Source organism: Pleurodeles waltl, chromosome 4_2 (assembly GCF_031143425.1).
Source record: "Pleurodeles waltl isolate 20211129_DDA chromosome 4_2, aPleWal1.hap1.20221129, whole genome shotgun sequence".
In the NCBI taxonomy this organism is placed as follows: domain Eukaryota; kingdom Metazoa; phylum Chordata; class Amphibia; order Caudata; family Salamandridae; genus Pleurodeles; species Pleurodeles waltl.
The window spans coordinates 600104902-600121636 of NC_090443.1; the positions used below are offsets into that span (position 1 = coordinate 600104902).

General features: G+C 44.7%; 1 protein-coding gene across 1 annotated transcript in view; it reads right to left on the minus strand.

Annotated features, from left to right (window-relative positions):
* Positions 1–16735, minus strand: part of PLPPR5 (phospholipid phosphatase related 5) — a 723479-nt gene that overhangs the window by 175454 nt on the left and 531290 nt on the right. The gene's annotated exons all lie outside the window — the stretch shown is intronic.

Here is a 16735-nt window from a genome sequence, read left to right on the forward strand (position 1 = left end):
TGAACTCTGAGCACTTTACCACTGCTAACCAGTGCTAAAGTGCATATGCTCTCTGTGTAAATTGTAATGTTGATTGGTTTATTCATGATTGGCATATTTGATTTACTAGTAAGTCCCTAGTAAGGTGCACTAGAGGTGCCAGGGCCTGTAAATCAAATGCTACTAGTGGGCCTGCAGCACTGGTTGTTCCACCCACATAAGTAGCTCTGTAATCATGTCTCAGACCTGCCATTGCAGAGTCTGTGTGTGTACCTTTAACTGTAAATTCGACTTGGCAAGTGTACCCACTTGCCAGGCCTAAACCTTCCCTTTTCTTACATGTAAGGCACCCCTAAGGTAGCCCTAGGTAGCCCCAAGGACAGGGTGCAGTGTATGGTTAAGGTAGGACATATAGGGGGTCATTCTGACTATGACGGGCGGCGGAGGCCGCCCGCCAAAGTCCCGCCGGCAGCATACCGCTGCGCGGTCAAAAGACAGCCGCAGTAATTCTGAGTTTCCCGCTGGGCTGGTGGTCGACCGCCAGAAGGCCGGCCGCCAGCCCAGCGGGAAACCCCCTTCCATGAGGATGCCGGCTCCGAATGGAGCCGGCGGAGTGGAAGGGGTGCGACGGGTGCAGTTGCACCCGTCGCGATTTTCAGTGTCTGCTTGGCAGACACTGAAAATCTTGGTGGGGTCCTGTTAGCGGGCCCCTGCAGTGCCCATGCCATTGGCATGGGCACTGCAGGGGCCCCCAGGGGCCCCACGACACCCGTTACCGCCAGCCAGGTTCTGGCAGTCAAAACCGCCAGAACCAGGCTGGCGGTAAGGGGGTCGGAATCCCCATGGCGGCGCTGCTTGCAGCGCCGCCATGGAGGATTCCCTTGGGCAGCGGGAAACCGGCGGGACACCGCCGGTTTCCCGTATCTGACCGTGGCTGTACCGCCGCGGTCAGAATGCCCATGGGAGCTCCGCCAGCCTGTTGGCGGTGCTCCCGCGGTCGTTGGCCCTGGCGGTCCATGACCCCCAGGGTCAGAATGACCCCCATAGTAATGAGTTTTACATGTCCTGACAGTGAAATATTGCTAAATTCATTTTTCACTGTTGCAAGGCCTGTCCCTCTCATGGGTTAGCATGGGGGCAACCTTTACATCTGATTAAAGTGTAGATTCCATTTGGGAGCAGATGGACATGTGGAGTTTGGGGTCTCTGAGCTCACAATTCAAAAATACATCTTTTAGTAAAGTTGATTTTAAGAATGTGCATTTGAAAATGACACTTTTAGAAAGTGAGCATTTTCTTGCTTATACCATTTCTGTGACACTGCCTGTTTGTGGATTCCCTGTCTGGGTCAGTTAGACAGTTGGGCTGGTTGCACCTCACATTAGACAGTGACACAAAGGGAGCTGGGGTGTAGTCTGCATTTCCTGATGAGCCATCTTTGCTAGGAGGGAGGGGAGGAGTGGTCGTTTACACCTGAAAGGGCTGTGTCTGTCCTCATACAATGCAGTCTCCGACCCCCTAGTGAGTATCTGGGGCCTGGCCTGGGCAAGGCAGGATTTCACATTTGAAAGAGACTTTACTTTGAAGTAGGCCTACTTCAAAGGAGAAATTGGGTATAAGAAGGGCACCCAAAACCACAGACTTAAGAACACTTCTGGAAACAAGAGGAACCTCTGCCTGGAGAACAGCTGAAGAGCTGAGGAAGAAGAGCTGCCCTGCCTGTGACTGTGCTTTGTGGAGCTATCATGTAGTTGCTGCTTCTGCCAGAGTAAGAGGGCAAAGACTGGACTTTGTGTGCCTTCCATCTTGTGAAGAAATCTCCAAGGGATTGATTTAGAGCTTGCCTCCTGTTGTTTGAAGTCTCAAGGACAGCAAATACTTCTCTCTTCCAGACTCCTGCTCTGACAAGTGGTGCCCTATCCAGTCCCTGGGACCTTGGAAGGAAAGCTGGTGGAAATCCAAGGAAATCGACTTCGGACGACTTCGGACCGATGCCGCTGCTGAATCCGGTGACGCCGCCTGCAGCCGACTCAGTGATCTTCACTGGAACGCGACAACCTTCGCAGGCCCGACGGCGCTGCAGCCCCGCTGAAGCCCACGACTCCGTGGAAGTCACCTCACCACGTCGTGACCATCGCCGCTCAACGTTTCGCACAGACGCCGCAATTCCCGACTTCGCGCATCGGCTTGTTTTCACTCTTCACCAAAGGTACTGTACTTGGGGGTCTACACAACTCCGTGTCTGGCGCCGCTGGTGTCGGCTTGTTGGGAACGACTCCGTTACGACGCCGTGTTAACACCTCATCGAAGCATTTTGTGTTTCTAAGCGCTATTTTTGAGTTTAATCTTTAAAAATTCATAACTTAACTTGTGTATGTCGGATTTCGTCGTTTTGGTCTAGTTTTGTTTAGATAAATATTTCCTATTTTTCTAAACTGGTTCTGTGTGGTTTTGTAGTGTTTTCATTAAATTACTGTGTGTGTTGGTACAAATACTTTACACCTAGCACTCTGAAGTTAAGCCTACTGCTCGTGCCAAGCTACCAAGGGGGTAAGCAAGGGTTAGCTGAGGGTGATTCTCTTTTACCCTGACCAGAGTGAGGGTCCTTGCTTGGACAGGGGGTAACCTGACTGCCAACCATGGACCCCATTTCTAACATCAGTGAACTAATAGGGAAACAGTAAGACAAACTGAGCTTCCCCTCAGGATGTGATCTCAGCAAGATGTGAAAAAGTAAAGACTACATAACCAGAAAGCATCAGTATGGTAGCATGAAATCAAAGCCTATAGAAAATCACTGAGGGCATGATTTAGATCTTGGCGCTAACTGCCCCACCGTCGGTTTTCTGACCTAAAAACCCATCGGTTGGCTTGGTGGTCTACACCAAGAAACTCCACTCATGTTTACATCACCATAAGAAATAGTGGCTGCTTACCGGACTCCAGCCACCCTTACTGCTGAGCAGATTTGGATGCCCCTTACCGCCAAGCCAACTGTGGGGGTCCGACCTCCAAATCTGAGTTTGCAGGTTGCAGGGGAAATGAGATAAAAACTTCCCTCATGTCCTGAATCCACTTCTGTTATCGACTGGACAAGAGTGGACAAGGCCCATTTCTGCTTCAGCTGGACCATGGAGAAAACATGATCCCCTCCAACGCCGGGCTCAAAGGTAGGGAACCCATATTTCCAGTATACCTTGTGTGGTCAATGCACACAAGCTCGGGACCACTGCAGTCATATATTTTTAAAATTACCATGACATGTGTCAGGAGCATGTGTTAGACATGGATGGGAACCACTGGTACACTACTCATATCGCACACATACACAAATGTCATTTTGATGTCCATATTCATTGCTACATGAACGTTGGCACCACAATGACCTGTGATGTTGTGTTTCCAGTTGTGTATGTGAGTCAGTACATGTGCGTGTGTGTGTGAGAGACTGGATTGGCTGGTTGAGGTGGAGGGAGATGTGGTTGTGTCAGTATGTGTGCCACTTGCATATGGATCTGATGTTGTGTCTTAGGTTGTTTATTGTATTGCGGTGTACAAAATTCAGGTGAATGTTGTGTGGCACTTGTTGTGATGTGTGTAGTTGTGTATTTGTGTGAATGTATTTGTGTGGATGAGGGTGTAGTTGTGTTGGTTGTTGTGGTTGTGTCATGTGTGAGTGCACTATCGATACTGTGTGTGTTGTGTCATGGATGTATGGCGATGTGTGTTTTCGGCATGTACGTGTTGTGTGGTGTCGGACTGGGCTTGGATAATGGTGTGTATGTGGTGTGTTGTGTCGTGTTTTGCAGGTGGATACATAAGGCCAGGGTACAGTGTGTGTGTATGTGTGTGACTTTTATCTATTCCATTGCTACTGCCATTGTACAATGTCCACTGGCTCTAGAGATGGACTCCCTCCATCAGCAATCCACCAGCAGCACACTGCCTGCAGGAATGTGACATCTAAATATGGTCAACTGGAACCTGCTAGCCTGACCGCTAGGAAGAGCACTCTGTCATGGCAGTCTTCAGGTGAGCCTCAATGTATCTAAATGACACATTCAGGATACCGTCTATTTGATGGAGTACTCGGGTTTGCCACTGCAGCAGATTGCTAGAAATACTGTCAACATCTAAATCAGGCCCTGAGTGTTCTAAAGCAGCCAAAGGTGAAGCATATTCACTAAAGATCTTTGTTTTAATCTTTTGGGGGGCAGGTTGGCAGCATTCTGACATGTGGATGTTGTGCCAATGTTGTGTTTTACCCTACAGCAAAAAGAAGAGATAAAGCAAACTCTTCCCTCTGCAGGACTTGCCACCTCCCTTTACAAAAGTTTAAATAGGGGCCTATGTGGTTATTGCCTCACAGTGAGATATTTTCAGGTTTTCACTGGTGTTGTCTAATACAAGCCTCATTCTTCCTTCTGTGGTTGCTGAGACCCTAAACCAAGGACAGTGTAGGTGGCTGCTTCTCTGGATAGAAAGAAATGTATTGCAGACTAAGGGACAATATATTGAATAAATATTTAGTTTAAGGATATTTCTCCATTCCAAGGAGAGGCACAATAGTTTTTTTCACTTGTGTCGTAGTGTGTATACTTCAGAGACTGCACAGTGGAAGTAAGCAATTGTTTGGTTGTGGGCAACAAAACTTTATTAAGAAGAGTTTAGTGAATTTCAATACAGGTGTGACATCTCTCTATAGGATCCTCTTACTTAGTTGACAACTCTATAATAGAAACAGATATAATTTGTAACTCTCAAGGGAGCTGATTTGGATCTACTAAAAAAGTGGGCCTAGTGTTACGAATATCTTTGGATTAAAACGAAAACACTGCACATTGCAAACTTTTCTTTTCCTGTGCTTAGCTCAACTAGGCCCGAACTACTAAACTCCATCTTGAACCCTAACACAACAATGGTGTGTGTTTTCACTTCACCTCTTCTTGCCCATTGCAAAATGTGCACACTTTTATGCTTTGTGTTTACATGCTGTTCTCAAAGCATCCTGGAGGAAGCATTTTGCAACATTCAAAGCTCTTCCTGCCTGCATTACTGTAGGCCTTTTCATTTATGACACTGTGTTTTCATTATAATGAGATTTGCACTCACATATTTGATGACATTAGGTCATTGGAGTAGATGTAGTATTCATATTAGGGATTCGACTTGGTATAGTGCTATGATGCTGTATTACATTTTCTATTTTGATTTACTTAATACTGTAATGATGAATGAGTACCTTATGTTGACAATGCAATATTCCGTCTTCATTTTCCCATAAAAGGCCTGAAGTTGGAGTTGAGCAAGTCTGGTTTTCCACAACCCTTTAAGAGCAGAACTGTATCAGTTTGCCTCTTGATTTTGACTTAAAATATCTTTGCTCTGAGAATTGACTTCATCTCAAGGTCTTTGCTGTATCTGATTTAACCTTATGTTAATTCCCTATATTGATTTACCAATCATTTTTACTGTTATTTTTGCCTTCTGTACTGCACTTTTATGATTGAATAAACCTTCATGTTTTCAGAGCCTTTAGAAGGGTATAATCCCTTCTTGATTCAAGGAATATTTAGTTGACTATGCTGATTTAATTGCTGGTAATCAATCGCCTGTTGGGACACATTGTCCCATTTGTTCTTGAGGTTAACATGCCTCTGATCCTGCAGTTAGGCATTTTATCTTAGATGATCTGATAAAATAGCATCAACACTCACATAAAGAAACTTTGGGGCATACTTACAAGCCCCGAACACCACTGGAGCATCACTTTTTTTCACCACTTTGTAAATCTGGCCCCTTAACATGCAACACTTTGTGTGTAAGGGGTGTGCAATGGGTGTTGCTGCAGGCGTTCCACAGCAACACCCATTGCATTTTGACACTGCCCCAGATTTACAAGATTTCGTAAACCTGAGGCAGCACAAATATCTAATGCCACCCCAGGGGTGTCGTGAGCATGGCTCAACAAGAAGAAATGCTTTCATCTCTCCTAGTTTTTTGCTCTTTCTATGTGTGCTGCAGAATGCAGAAAGCAGACAGAGCAAATCGCCATTAAAGTTTGTTTTGTGCAGGAAGGTGTCTTTTCCTACACAAAAACAATCTCCCCTGCAAGGCATCCATCCTTTTACTATGGCACAAGAGTGGCTGTGTTGGTGCTCGGCAGCTAATTTAGCAACAGTGCAGGGAAAAACACAGGGATGCATTGTATTCTTTTAAATACCGCGCAAACCTAAGTTTTAGAAGTGACACTGCAAATCGCTGCTAACTTTGGCACAGAAACCACACTCTGCCACTTCCAGTAAATATGCCCCTTTTTCCATTGCCAACATCCAGTAATGCACATAGGTTACTTGACTCACATTAGTCTCAGATATGTTGACTTTGCTCATGTCTAAGGGGCGTGAATTATCATTCCCTAATATTATCAAGTTACCTAGACATATATACTGTGGAGAGCAATTGAAAATACATTGCTACCAATGATTTCTCTGATTTGTATTTTAACAATGCACATAAACATTTTCAGCCACATAAAAGCATATGATCTGCTCAGAAGTGTATCGTTTCTAATCCTGAATCATGACTGCTTCCCAGCTTTCCATTCTAAGACTTCCTATTTAGATGTGGCACATTGCCCAGCCTCAGCACCACTGACATTTGTTCTCTGATATATATCCATCTACGGTGAGCTTTATTATGACTCAATTCTTACTCACCACTGAAGTTAGACAATTTATCCAGTGCCTGTTGTTAAAACGTGCAAATCACAAGTTTGGTAAATGTTCTGGGGCTGTAATCTTTCCAACAAGATTATTGTCCTAGGTCTATAAACCGCTTCATAGCCTGCTCCTAAAAAAAACCTGAGAACCTTAAAACAAAAAGGGGCATATTTCCTACTCCCCTTAGCGCTCCCCTAATGCCACCATGTGTGCGCCTTATTTAAAATACGGAACTAGTGTCAGAATTTTTGACGCTTATCTGACGCTCTGCAGGATTAGCGTAAAAAATTCTGACGCTACTCCTGCAAAACACCCAGAGGCCCATTGTAATCAATGGAAGCCTCCTTTTCAAGCTTGCACTGAGCAGCCGTTAAAAGTACAGAACAAAATGGTGCAAGGCAATCTCTTAGATTGCCCTGCACCTTTTTTTTGGCCCATCCTAACGGGTGAATGCCCCCTTTGCATTCATTATGCCGGGCGTAGGCATAATATATCACAAAGGATTACAAGTTGGCGCTATGCATGCATTGCGCAACTTTGTAAATATGGTGCAGCGTTTTTGGCCTTCTTATGCCACAAAAATAGCGTAACAAAAGTGTTGATAGTGTGGCATTGGAATGGTGCGAGGGGCTCCTAACTATGGCCCAAAATAGTTGTCCTGCAGTTGCTGCTTCTGCCTGGTGAAAGGGGACAAATACTGGACTTTGTTATGCATTCCTGCTTGTGAAGAAGTATCCAAGGGCTTGTCCTGAGTTTGCTTCCTGTTGTTGAAGTCTCAGGGCCATCAAAGGCTTCCCCTGCAAGCACCTGGACTCTCTGCTGAGACTCCTGCCCTACCAAGTAGTGCCCTATCCAGTTCCTGGGGCCTTGACAGGTGAAGCTGGCAGACCAAGATTGAAAGTCCACGCACTGAGTGCAGTGCAGTGAAATTTCCGACTCAACCTCCGAGATGTGGCTGAAGACCCGATGCGCCACCGGCTCTGTGGCTGAAATCGATGCATGCGGCTGGAGAAACTATGCCCTGCATGTCTAATGGAGGCTGGTAACATTGAAACCCACACAGTGCGGTTTTGCTAATGCCGTGCAGCAGTATTTTTGATGCAAACCTTGCTGGGTGCGGAAAAACAATGCAACGCCTGCTTGGACCCGAGTGCTGCCCGGATCAACGCATTGCTCTCCTGGGGTGAGGAAAAAACAACGCATGCAGACCCGACCGGAAAAGGAGAAACAACGCACGGTCTTGCTTGTGGGTGAGAAATCGACGCAACGCTTACCTTTTTCAAAGCACACTCGCCCATTTTGACGCTACTGCTGAAGCAGATATGCTAGTTAGAAAATTATTAATGATGTTTATATGTTTTGACTAATGAAAAGTTTATAGAGAAATTAATCATAGAAAAAATACTGTGCACATTTGAAAATGAAAGCCACTTATACAAGATTATACTAATCTAAATGAAACTGTGTGAAATAATGAAAAATGTCCAAGAATAATGTAGTAATATGTCATATTGAAATGTATAACCTATGTTTTACCTTAACTTGTAGTGCTAAGTTAGCTGAAATATGGCCTCGCACAAGAGAGCTGAAATATTAACCGCATTGCAAGAAGCTGGCTGTATGACTCGACCCTGAACTGCCCGGTTTTAAAGTTGCTTAGCTAGAATTTTCTGCAATGTACCGGCGGACAGGAGATAATGAAGAAAATTTTATGCAATTATGGGTAGAGTAGGCTAAATGTTCTTTACCAGGACTTGAACAATGGAGGCATTGACTGAAGAGGAAAATGCAACAGTTTGATACCTGAAGAGCAGGATGATGAGGACATCGTATAGTGGACCAATCCGCATCTTGCGAAAGGACTGATATTAAAATTGGTAGATTTGGTAAACAAATACTATTGGTTAAAGTCATATCTGCTGACTGACTGACCAATTAGGAATTAGGGGGATGGACGGGGAGACCCTACTAAAACGTCATGACATGGGGCTAAAGATTTAGATGCGAGGGGTGAATTGATGACGTCAGAGGGCGCTGTCCGAGGTTCTGTCGTTGGGCTCATACTCTGAGAGCCTGATGTGTAGCTGACCAATTGATGACTGAAGAGGAAGACTGACTTTGCTGCTGATCCATTCTGTGGATAGGTAGCTATGAAAATGTGACTGACTAATTGTGCCTTTTCTTCTAGGTACCAACTGCGCTTATTATAGAAATTTCACTAAGAAAGATGTTCTTCCAAATTTATGTTTTATCTAAATTGTTTTGCATGAAGTCCCACATGCTAATGCTAATCTTGGTTAGGTAGGCTTTTTAGGGTGATGTTGACAGTGACAAATGACTGACGAGCTATTTGCTGAACTCTGCTATTAAGGCTGACATTTTTTGGCGTATGTAGGTGTATTCTAGCATATGTTTTCCTCAAGCTATGTTTGATTGTTTTATTAATGAATTAATAATTGAGCTGATTAAATAAAGTTTAATCTAACTTGTTGATTTAGTATTGTAATAAATAGGGAAATAAAAGCTGTTTAACTCTTTACCGAGTTGTGGTTATTCATAAATAGATGATCATAGATGTTTTCAAATTAAAAGGTTAATGATTGTTTATGCTGATTATTGATCTCGGTAGTCACTACATGACTAGGATATTCCATGTGATGCAAAAGGTTCATCGACCTATACGCGTTCCTTTGTAAGTTAACTTACTAAGGACCAGGCACGCTAGCACTACCCAGGTACTTTTCAAAGCTAACAGTGTTTTACCTGTCTACAAAAGGATTTAAGACTCTTTTACTCATAAAATTAATATCTTGACTTGTGTATGTTGGATTTCTGTCGTTTTGGTCTTGTTTTGTTTAGATAAATATTTCCTATTTTACTAAACCTGTGTTGTGTCATTTTGTAGTGTTTTCATTAAGTTACTGTGTGTGTTGGTACAAATACTTTAAACCTAAACTCTGGAGTTAAGCCTGCCTGCTTGTGCCAAGCTACCAAGGGGGTGAGCGGGTGTTAACTGAGGGTGATTCTCCTTTTCCCTGACTAGAGTGAGGGTCCTTGCCTGGACAGGGGGTAACCTGACTGCCAACCACAGACCCCATTTCTAACATTGGTGATCAGCGGTTGGGATAGGACTTGTATTTCTACTTGACAGTGATTAAGTGTACACTACTGTTTTTAGTGCAGACCATTATGTGACCACATACAGTTTTTTCTTTTTGTTCTCTGGTGTCCTCCTGGATATATTGTTGATATTTTGGGACTCTGGTTTTTGGTTGTGAGGCCTTTACAGAATGGAAGTCAACTTCTGGCACCTGGAGTACTACACATTGAGGGAGCTAAAAGTTTTCTGCAAGGAAAGGGGGCTGGCTGTGAAGAGAAGGTCCCCGAGGTGGGTCTTTGAGACAGTCCTGTTTCAGTATGAGATGAAACAATGGGTAGCAACCATAACAATTGAATCTGAGGAGGAGGACTACTCTGAGGAGGAGGGCAGTGGCCCTCCGAGGAGAACAGAAAAGGATGAATGACTTCTAGTTCAACAGCAGAGGCTGAGAGAGTTAGATGAAGAGCTTGAGAGGGCTGAGATGGAGAGAGCCTTAGCCCTGGAAAAAGGAAGGGTTGCAGCTCAAGAGCTGAGCTGTGAAGAGATGAAGCTGGAAGCCATGAGGGCTGAGTCCAGTTCAGACAGTGGCAGCAAAAAGTTTATACTCAGTGCAGATGAAAAAGTGCACATGCCCAGAGACTTAGTGCCCGACTGGAAGAGGGAGTTGACACTCATCAGGAGGTTCAGGGTATGAGGTAGCTCCAGTGATGCACAGGGTCTCTGAGGTGGACTGGGGAACTGGCATGGGGAGTGATTTTATTACTGGTGGGAGGGACACTCTACTGACTCTAGGTGAGAGTGACAGGGGGAGGGGTTCCCCCCGGTAGAAGTCCTGGTTATGGAGTGTGGAGACATCCCAGAAGAGTGTGGGTTGCGTGTCAGGGACAGTCAGGTACTGTCTCATCAGTCTCAGGAGGGTGATGTGAGGTACTTTTTCAAGGCTGAGTCACTGAATGGTTGGGTGAAGGGTAGTTTGGTTAATTCATGTAAGGGACTGAGTGATGTAATTGCTGGTGAGCATATGTCCAGTCCTTATTTTCCAGAGCTATGCCAACACCAGGTGGAGTGTGAGTTCTCTGACTTCAGGGAACTTACACTGGAGGCAGACCTCTGGGTGAGTACTAGAGAGTCTGAAGGGGCAATGGGTGGTGCTCCTGAGGGGGGTGGTCTAGGTATAGAGCTTGCAAAAGGAGAAACAGCAGAAATTAGCAGAAAACTGGTGAGAGTGGAAGCAGAAATCAACGGAGACTATGTGAAAACGACAGTAGAGAAACAACAGAAATTAGCTGAAAACTGATGAAAGTGGCAGCAGAACTGAGCAGAGAACGGGTAAATTTGGCAGAAATCAGCAAAAAAACAATGAAAGTGGCAATAGAGAAACAGCAGAAATGACCGTGAGTGAAAGTAGAAAAGAAAGCAACAGATACGAGCAGAACCAGTGTCTAAAACATGAAAGTGCTGTGGCAAAAGCAGAAACAAACCCGAAGGCGATAAGCAGCAAGGAGAGCGAGAGAGAGAAAGCTACAGAGGAGCAGGTCCGAGATGGGTGCCACGCACATACAGCGGAGTCTGCAAGGGCGGTGCCTGGTCAGAGGCAGCAACCGGCTAGGAGGCGCCTCCTTAGTGCAACTCGGTGTGATTACTTTTGGAGGCAAATTGAAATGCATACCTAACTTAATGTAAAATGAATTACATTGTGGTGATTGTAAGGGGTATGTAATAATTGAATCGAAAATCCTGATCAACCCCATCTGAATGTTTTGTAACGAAAATACATATCTTAAAATTTAGGATGTCTAAGTAACACATTGTATATGGACCCAGCCAAAAAGCAAAGCTGTTAGCGTTTGACACTGACTTCCATATCAATTGATTAATGAGATCATAAAATCAAAAACACTTCCACTGCCAGCATGAAAACTAGCTGTAATGCAGCCTGGGAAGCCATCAAATCGAACAAATACGCACTCTGAACAAATGCCTAATATGTTAAACATTTAATGGTGTGTGAGTGACATTTTGAGGCTTTTGACAAGTCTGAATTTAACAAGGAGATAATAAAATGCCTATCTGAAAAGCATTTCATTTTGTAATTATGCATGGTGAGAAGACAGATTTTTGGTGTAATTAATTTTAACCTTTTGCTTGCACTCATAAATCTTTGTGACTAGACAATGAGAACCTCTGGTGCTGATATGGAACGATCCTAACAAAGGAATTAAGATTACTTCTTTTTGAAAATAATTATGTATTTTTCCGCATTTTACCGGTTTTGGATGGTGTGCAGTTACTTTTTAATGAGACGTGCCCTGTAACCGTTATGTGGGGATGCCAGGCTACTTCATTATATTTATTATTATATTCCTGGTTGGACTCTCTAGAACATATACATTCACAGAAATGCATTCCAATATTCATCATGCACATCACAAAACCACTTCCCTCGTAGGCCACATACAAACCTCACACCCTTCAAATTACACACAATATCAAATAGGTGAAAAGTTCTTGTATTCTAAACATTACTTACCTTCACTCCACTACGCAGCCAATCACAAGACAGAAGCGTCAATCTAGTCATCAGAAACAGCAAAAAAACTTCCCAAATAGGCCTCATTATATGCTAATAATTCGTAGTGGTTGGTTACTGTCGCAGCTGTCTTTCTGTGGTGTGCTTGATAGAGGAACGCTGCCTTACATCAAAGACTCGGAGAAGACTAAGTAATTATGGTCATGGCAGAGGCAGTTTAGCTCGCTATGTGACTCAGGGTCGCTGAGAATTAGAGGAGGTCAAAACAAGTAGAATAGTGAGCTCCACCGGCTAGGAGGAAAGAATGGGAGTCTGCTGCACACAGCTCAGTGGCCTTCATTAAAGGCTGCAATTCCTGAGTCACCGTTTGTGGGTGACTCTGTTACGCAATTCCTTCTCTTCCCACTCTGTACTGAGCCGCAGCCACATAGCCTTAGGCGGGAGGGCGTGATTCACCCTGGACACGCATACTCCTCCAGTCTATAAGCCTACAATTCACATCATAGGAGATGAGTGAAGCAGGGAGCAGCGACTCAGATCCCTTTGCATGCACTTCCGGTGCCCGGCCGTAGAAAGATAGTCATGTGCACCTTCTCCGAGCTCTACCTACGTTTGGCTGACAGCTACCCACAGAGCAGATATCTGCTGATTGTTTTCATTCCAATGGCTCCCATGAGCAGCTGTCACCGCACATGCTTTTTAACAATTGACAGTCCTGGCAATCACTTCATCATCGAGATGCTCTCATAATGCTGACAGCGAATTTATCTTAATGGCTAGGGGCCCTGTGGTCGTTTTCATGTGAATGCTGCACATGCCCAGCAAATGATCTCCTGATTACAGAAAATAATTTCAGAGCTCTAGCCATAGGGAAGACTGAAATTCCAGATGCTAAGTGCAATACCGAGATATTCAGCTGCTCCTCTTGCTCAAGAACGTCTGCTAAAGAGCCGTGGTGACATATTCATCATGCCTTGTAGGTAAAGGTGGTTCCTGCAGGCAGCATCTAGAGTGCACTAAAAAGCACTTTGAGGTCCAGTTTCCATCTAGAAGGCGACCTGATTGAGTGAAATGTTCTGCTGGCAGTTTCTGAATGGAGTGTAGGTATTTATGTGGTCTGGAAGCAGGGTTAGCTACTGCCCTCACAAAATTTTTTCCAAGGGGGGAAAGGCATGAGAGAATTTGTTGTTGGGCCCAAGGTTATTGTTTCAGTTAATTAAAACCATAATAATTTCGTAGATAATTTTAAAATATTACAGTTTGTAGCACCATAAATAAAAAGTGCTTTGGAGAACGTGCAACCATTTTTCTAGTCTGAAAATTACATGTTTGCTAATACAATATGGCGGTCATTCTGACCCTGGCGGTTGAAAACCGCCAGGGCAGAGTGCCGCGGAAGCACCGCCAACAGGCTGGCGGTGCTTCTGGGGCAATTCTGACCGCGGCAGTAAGGCCGCGGTCAGAAAAGGGAAACCGGCGGTTTCCCGCCGTTTTCCCGCCGGTTTCCCGCTGCCCCAGGTAATCCTCCACGGCGGCGCTGCAAGCAGCGCCGCCATGGGGATTCCGACCCCCTTACCGCCATCCTGTTTCTTTCACCGCCAGAAACAGGATGGCGGGAACGGGTGTTGTGGGGCCCCTGGGGGCCCCTGCAGTGCCCATGCCAATGGCATGGGCACTGCAGGGGCCCCCTAACAGGGCCCCATTGAGATTTTCAGTGTCTGCTTGGCAGACACTGAAAATCGCGATGGGTGCAACTGCACCCGTCACACACCAGCAACTCCGTCGGCTCCATTCGGAGCCGGCTTCCTCGTTGCTGGTGCTGTCCCGCTGGGCGGGCGGGCGGCCTTTTGGCGGTCGCCCGCCAGCCCAGCGGGAAAGTCAGAATGACCGCCGCGGTCTTTTGACCACGGTACGGTCTTCTGGCGGTTCCCGCCAGGCCGGCGGCTTCCGCCGCCGGCGGGGGTCAGAATGACCCCCTATATCTAAAGACCAGTTAAAATTGGTTTAAAAGTAATGCAATATTTATGTGGGGGCGCAAACCAATGTAAACTTGTTTGCAACCTACATGTTAGACCCTAGACCTGTGTTTACTATATTTATCGAGAGAGAGATGATTTTTTTTTTAACCAGACTAGTGCAAATTTATGTTTGTATTAATGAGCTAGCCAAGGTAAAACTTGAAATCAGTGGGCGAGAATCAGTCCTGGGCAGTCAATTCTTGTTGACAGAAGCTGTACCTTCACCTGTACCAGTGAACATGCTAGTATTGGTTTGGCCCATTGGGGCCATTGCAATAAATCTAACAAGTTTACAATTTAACTGCGGGTCCCACGGGTTGAGGCACGCTATTATTGATTCCCTATACATATCGATGCCACTGTCATTGAAGTTTCTTTTTAATAATAGCTTACACAGTTTGGGACAAATGCATATCAAATTAATAAATTCCTATTTTTTGCCTTTGCAGGGTCTACATAAAGTAGGACCAGTACATTTCCAAATTGGTCGGTTTGCTAGTGCTGGTATGTTACCCATGCACAGGGTCATGAGTCTGTGTTTTATGCATGCCAGAAAGGGAATTGCCAGATATGGTGCTGGTGTCCGTGTGTCATAATATTTAAATGCCATCCATGCATGTGAGCAAGACCTGAATTAGATTTTGTCTTCTAGACAAGATTGAAACTTCACCGCCCTGTTAGTTGTCTTTTTGAAGGCGCTGTGTAGCGCACTCATTGTCCATAGTTCGACTCAATTTGTTAATGGAGGCATTCAAATATTAGCAGTATTCCAAATGATGATCACTTTAAAGAGCTGACCATAATGCTCTATTGAGTGTAGCATCTTGACCTCGGCTGATTTTATACCAACCTTTTATAATTGTTGATCTTGTGGCCAGATCTTGCTTTGTAAGCCCTAACTCAAGCTAGATTTGTGCTGGCTATGAGCACTGAGACAGGTTGAGCACTTGCCTGAAGGAGTTTATCTGTATTTTTCCAATATTGCAGGATCCTGTCCCCTCAAGGCCACACCAGTGTATGCTATAAATAGAATTAACTTGCCCGAGATGACGGTTTGTGTACAGATAAAATTATGGGCCACACATTTTTTTGCGAACATGGCAAAGGCATGGATTCATGTATTCCCCTTCTTCACTACGTGAAGCCCCGGTTGAGTGCAGACTGACCTTTTTGTTTTTGTCACATATAACTCCAGATGATTGGTTTTGGTGTACAAAGCCATGGTGCTAACAGACCTTTGTAGGCCCACTTTAGTTGGGCTGAAAAGAACATTGTTTTCTGCATATGATAGATAAGTGAGATGGGGGGGACCCTGCAGGGTGTGGGCAAGAGGATTTCCTGATCTACCGCTGGTGATGGGTCTGTCATGAAAAGCTTTAAAAGCTAAGGTGCCAGCACACATCCCTGCTCAAGCCATTGGTAGGTTGGGATCTTCCTGGATATTCTAGTGCCATCCCTAATCTTTGCTTGAATTCAGGTTTCAGAGGATAGCAGTTCGATTCCTCGTAGCAGCTTCTCAGGGAGAGCCCAGCTTTTTAGCTTATTCCATAATAGCGCCTGGTTTCCACAGTAAAGGGCTGCTTCTGCTTTTTTCTGGCATGCTTACTTTGCTCGATCAGAAAGGCAGTTGCTAAAATATGTGTTGTTGTGCCTACGTCTTCCCTAAAACTGATCTGGTTTAGTGGAATCACCTCGTTTTCATTTGACCAGGCAGTTAGAAATACCATTATCAGGGATGCATAGAGTTCAGCTTCTGAACCTAGGAGGACGATAAGCCGATAGTTTGCTGCTTTTGCCCTATCACCTAGTTTGTATATTGGGATGATGATAGAACCTCACCAACTCACAGGAACAGCACCACTAAGCTGTACTTCCTTGAATAACATAGCCAGTGCTACTAACTAGAATTAAACGTCTTCTTTGAAAATATCCTGTGGCAAGCCTTTTGACACAGGCACACCTCCTGGGCACCCAGTAAGCAGACTTTCTTTGACTTGTGCTGTTGTGTAGAAGTTTGCATTCTCTGCAACCTGTAGTTGCTCTGTCAGTTTACCTGTCAGTACCTAAGTGCTGGCGTTTTCATCACTGGTTGCTTTAGTTACTAGCTTTGTTCCCCTTTGTTCTCAGAATGATTTTTTTCCAGAAAGCTGTTGGTTTATCTCAAAAGTATTCACAAGGTGGACCACACATGACTGCTCTGTGAGGTCTGAATTATTTATCATTTTTCCTTGTGTATTAAAATTATTTATGAATTCCCAAAATTTCCTTGGATTACTCCTCCTGGCTTTAAAAATTGGATTGGTCCAAAAGGTATCCTTGGCAGCTTACTTGTCCGCCCAGAGCTGTTTCTTTGTACTCTTTCTTTAGACATTTCAGACATTCCCAA